Below are 5,635 nucleotides of genomic sequence, written 5' to 3' on the forward strand. Positions count from 1 at the left end.
TTTTTTGTTTTAATTTTTTTTCAATAAAATTGAGAATGGATGTATCTTACAAAAGTAAAATTCTTAGTACAATGTAAGGTCCACCTTAAAAAGTCACATACAAAAGTCGGATAAATGTATGAAACTTTTATTTTTTAATGTTTGTTTCAAAATTGTCTGGAAGCAACTAGGAATATGTTTAAGAAAACTGAACTTGATGCAATGGTGTGAAGGCAAACATAGAAATTGTGTTATTCGTTCAGGCTACATAACCTCGGCCTGACGATAAAATATCCTCATTTTCTTAAGTGTTTTTACTTTTTACCGAACAAGTAAACCAAGTAATAATTTACGAACCAATAGTTAGCCTACTTTTGCTCTGTCAAAATATCTATAGGGAATTCGATGTTATACTTTTAATGTAAACATTTTAGGGTTTGTGTCTATTGTCTTTTGTACAATTTACACCGTGTAAATTGGAAAGAATTTTCATTTATACAGTTATACTCTATAACGATATGGTGGAAATTAGAAAGAATTAACATTTAAACAGTTCACTCTATTACGAAACTATTACACTACTTTCTTTGCCGATGGATTTTACGAGTTTTATATCGTGTTCAAGACGATACATAAAGTAATACAACAAATCAACAATAAATCGTATTTTTAAGTAAGTACTGGGGATGAATTCGGAAACTTGAGGATACCATGCTAGATATTGGTATATATTTTTTACTTACAATAGGCAATATAAGAACCACTCAAAGACTTGTAACAAAAGATATTTAACGTGTAATGAGCCTTGCCGTATTCCGACACGATATATTGGATTTAACGTCTAAATTCTGACCGGAATTGCTGCACACCACATTACTATCTACACATCACACATATGAACGGACCGTAATAATTATCATTAAATACACCTTTGAGAGATAGAACCCGATTTAGACATAGTTCAATCCTTGATGTGTAAACCATAATTAACTGTATGTTGAATTTTACAATTCAATGTATCAATATTTTTTGTTCAATGTTAGCAAGTACAAAATTTCCACAAATGAATATTGTTGCTAAATTCATCGGTATGAGGTGTAATACCACCAAATCATGGTACGCCACATCCGGTTGCATACGAAAGTAGGCCTAAAAAAATATTCCCTTGAATTTGACAGTTGTAGAAAATTAACCCTGAATTTCAATGCACTTAAATTTTTCTGAGTCGTAAATATGTATGTTGGATGTCTGAATGCATCATTCTTTTTTTATTTGATCGTCTTATAAAATATTCTGGAGCGTTAAGGTTACATAGCATACCAAGCAAGTAACCAGTAAACACAAGTGTAAAAATTGGGTTGTTTACTTCCGGTGATGATTATTTTCTTATATGCAATGAAATGTAGTGTGAAATTTTCACTGTATCACTGGAAAGGATTAAACTTTACACATGCAAAGTATTTCTTTGGTTGAAATAAAGGTAAATAATGTACAATTTTTTTAAAAGTGTCAATTTAACAAAGACTAATAGGGAAAAATCAATGGTGGTATTACACCTATTTAGGGAAACCATATGTGCACTCGTGACCTTTTTGTACTTTCATTTTTAAAAGTTATAAATAAACCAGTTCATACATTGTAAACATGGACAATTCGGAATGGATTTAGACATAGAAAGCACGTTTGAGGTAAAATTGCCTTGAATTGGGGGTTTACGGGTGTTTTCTAAGTCAAATGGGTGGACAGACAAAGCTGTATTTAGTTTACTGTGTTAAATTTTAAATTACCCTTACAGTTTTGTTTATACAACATGTGAATTTTTTATTTCAGTGTTAACAATGTTCTGAAGAGCATTCTGTTGAAAAATCTTATATGTGAATTGGTCTGCAGATGACACTTCAGCATTAAAGTAAGTATCAACTATCATCATGTTTTTTGTTGTTTTTTTTGGCCGCAAAAGTTTACAATTTGCCATTGTGCCGTCTACATTTTGTACAGACAATAAATCATCTAAACACTTATTTGCCCTGGATTTATACACATCAGATACCAGTCTCACATACTTAAACTTTATAATTCTTACCAATTATTTTTTGTACCAGCATTCCAAGGGACATAACCCTTTTTAAAACATTTTGAGGTATTTTTTTATTACTCTTTTTCCCCATTTTTTAATGTAAAATACAAGAAAGTTGACTCTTTGTATAAATCTATTAGAAATATACTGTTATGAGTAAATAAAAAGACCTTGATACCAGTAACAAAAAATGATTGACTGAAAGGGAACCGTTATTTGTCACACTAGGCGAACAGACCAAAAACTCGAGTTACACATAAGGGCTTATAGAAACTTCCGTGTAGACTGTTAACATTTGTAGAGACAGTTCTTTCAGCTAAAACACTTTAATTATTGATTTAACATTATATTTATTTAATTTTTGTGGGTAAATAATCACATTTGTTTTATTTTTAGACAAAAGATATCAAGTTTTGATGAAAAAGGAAGGAAGGAGGAAAAATGGACCAAAACAGACCAAAACAGACCTTCAAATGAACTCTAAAAGGTGCAATAAAATTGTTTATCATCTTAAAGTTGTCTTTTGTATTCTATTTAATTGTTTGAATGCATAGATCATGAGTTTATGATCAGATAGTAGTCAACACTGCATTTTATAATGATACACTGAAATGAGGATTTTTCGAAGAAATTAGACTGAAATTGCCGTAGGATATGGCCTTACATTATAGTGATTTTCTCTGAAACTATAGCTCTGACTGAGACAAAACTTTACAGTTATGCTTGAAATAACTTGCAATTGGAGGGAAAAAAATTACATTAAGTTTATTTGATATTTAGGTGTTCTTTAGGTGTAATACCACCAAATCATGGTACGCCACATCCGGTTGCATACGAAAGTAGGCCTAAAAAAATATTCCCTTGAATTTGACAGTTGTAGAAAATTAACCCTGAATTTCAATGCACTTAAATTTTTCTGAGTCGTAAATATGTATGTTGGATGTCTGAATGCATCATTCTTTTTTTATTTGATCGTCTTATAAAATATTCTGGAGCGTTAAGGTTACATAGCATACCAAGCAAGTAACCAGTAAATACAAGTGTAAAAATTGGGTTGTTTACTTCCGGTGATGATTATTTTCTTATATGCAATGAAATGTAGTGTGAAATTTTCACTGTATCACTGGAAAGGATTAAACTTTACACATGCAAAGTATTTCTTTGGTTGAAATAAAGGTAAATAATGTACAATTTTTTTAAAAGTGTCAATTTAACAAAGACTAATAGGGAAAAATCAATGGTGGTATTACACCTGCCCTTTCAATCATGAAAGTTTAAATCATTTAATCATCAGATCTAGCTCAGACTGCAACAGTAAGGTATAATACCATATAAGTAATGAATGTACCAAGTACATGGAAATAAATAATTAAGGGACGAAAGCCTCGTAACGTTAACATATTGATGTTTAACATTTTGTATCCAGTGTACACAAAACTTGCGTCCCAGAGGACAAACAAAAAATAATTACATTGTTAAAAGACATACAGACACTAGAATACAATCATTGTTTCAAAATTATAGAACAATTCGCAAATTAAAAAGCTATTGCAAACGAAAACAAAGACCGAATTATTGTTAATGCTTAATATAAATGCTGATTTCTTTTTTACAAATGAACAATATGTTTGATTTGGTCAGCATAAAACATGTCGACTTTGATAAAGAAAAAAATACTTATTATGTAAAATCGTTATACTATAGATCTGTACTTGAGTATTCTATAAAGCATATTTGATTTTATATCGCAATATACTACAATATTATGTATCTATGTATTTTTCTGTCCTGATTTTTCTTGCATTCATTTGTTCTGTATTCTTGTCACGTACTGTTGTAATTTTAACAATATTCTATTATCATCGAGAGGTTTGAATAGCTTTTAAACCAGGTTCAACCCACCATTTGTTCTAAAAATGACCTGTACCAAATCAGGAATATGGCAGTTCTTATCATATAGTTCGTGTCTGTGTATGTTGCATTGACGTTTGTTCTTTATTGTTTCTCCAGTTGTTATCCTCTGATAGCTGATGTTTTTCCTTCAGATTCGGATTTTAATTTCTCAATTTCAAAAAGATTTATGTCTTTTGAACAGCGGTATACCACTGTTACCTTTATTTATACATGCAAATACAGTTTCAAAGTAAAGAATTGATACCCATTTACAATGTTTAATGAATAAAGTTAAAAAAAAAAGGTACTTATAGCACAACTAACAACAAAATGTTGCTACAGCATACCTTGCACATATAGGTAGACACACTCACGCATATCTGTTCTGTTATAAAGATTTCTTACAATTTACATGTATAGCAAGAACAATGTGAATAATGTTTTTTTTACGATTTTTTTTAAGACAACAAATCCAACTTTCCGTTTGGGTGCTTAAACCAAGTCTAAGAATTCGACCTATAAAACCTAGACTTGTTAAACTATTCACGTCGAATGTATACCGAGGGGCATCAGTTGCCGACTGGTCTAAGTAGTCGAAAACATTGATGCTGCGCGTTCTAATCTCGCGCGAGGGAGGTCTTCTAGACTCCAATCTTAATTGATTAGGATTGTCAGTTGTCCTACCGAAAGTCGGTGGATCTCTTCAGGCATCCGGCTTTCAAAACCAATAAAACCTGATCGCCGCTAAATAGCAAAATATAAACTACTCTCTGTGTAGCGCATGAACTAGAATATAGAATAATTTATACTTTCATTCTCAACAACTTTCGTGTAGTAATTAAGTTTCGTCATACCACCTTCTCTTTAAGACTGCATCACCCGCCTACAAAAGGTTATACTAGCAACTAATCATAATGCAATAGCAGCGGAGATGACAAAATGATACATTTCAGATCAGCAGACTATTGTTCTGTAATTTAAGACCTCGACATATACACAGACAAACCTCATTTGTCAACAAATTTGACCGTAAGGTCTATACATATAAACCCATTAAGATGATTTCCAATGAGACAAATGTCAACCAAATATTACGTAGATGTTAGCAACAATGTGTAACAGAACGGCTTACAATAATAATTTGAATTCATACCGCGATGAGGACTCTACATAAAAAGTATTCGTTCGTGGTCTTAAAATCAAGTGCGTTGAATTAGCAGATTAGAACTGACGGATTGCATACAACATTTCAAACCTTAAAGTAGCATTAATTGAAATCAGATAAAGTTATATTAGTCATAAACAATAATCTCATGAACGAACACTCTATAACTAGGAAATAATGAGGTGCAGCATTTTCTTTTTAACTTATACATCAATCACCAATACGAACAAATTGCCATCATAAAACGTTTATAATCTTTCGATTAATACCGCTCTCGCTAAATGTCAAAGGATTGACAAATGTATTTGTTCTCCCAGAATTAGGTTACTGCTCACTTATATATTAAGTGTCACTCGTTTTTGCTACATAAGATGAAGGATTCAACAATTAAAAGGATCATTCTTTTTCTGAATACAAATATTAGTAGGTGATCAAACCCACCGACAGAGCAAATCCTGGTTTTTTACTGCCTCAAACCTTTTATTTCTAGATACAACGATGAACAATTACTTAAATGTAAA

General features: G+C 31.4%; 1 long non-coding RNA gene across 2 annotated transcripts; it reads left to right on the top strand.

Moving 5' to 3' along the window:
* The first annotated feature begins 1,331 nt into the window (after positions 1-1,331).
* Positions 1,332-2,571, top strand: LOC139490327 (uncharacterized). 2 transcript variants are annotated; one of them, XR_011656284.1, is made up of 3 exons: positions 1,332-1,459; positions 1,810-1,888; positions 2,453-2,571. It is a non-coding gene; the product is annotated as an uncharacterized lncRNA (long non-coding RNA). The 2 variants fall into 2 exon arrangements; XR_011656283.1 differs by lacking the exon at positions 1,332-1,459 and having other exon boundaries at positions 1,487-1,888.
* The last annotated feature ends 3,064 nt before the right edge of the window (positions 2,572-5,635 follow it).

This window comes from Mytilus edulis, chromosome 9 (genome assembly GCF_963676685.1).
Source record: "Mytilus edulis chromosome 9, xbMytEdul2.2, whole genome shotgun sequence".
NCBI lineage: Eukaryota > Metazoa > Mollusca > Bivalvia > Mytilida > Mytilidae > Mytilus > Mytilus edulis.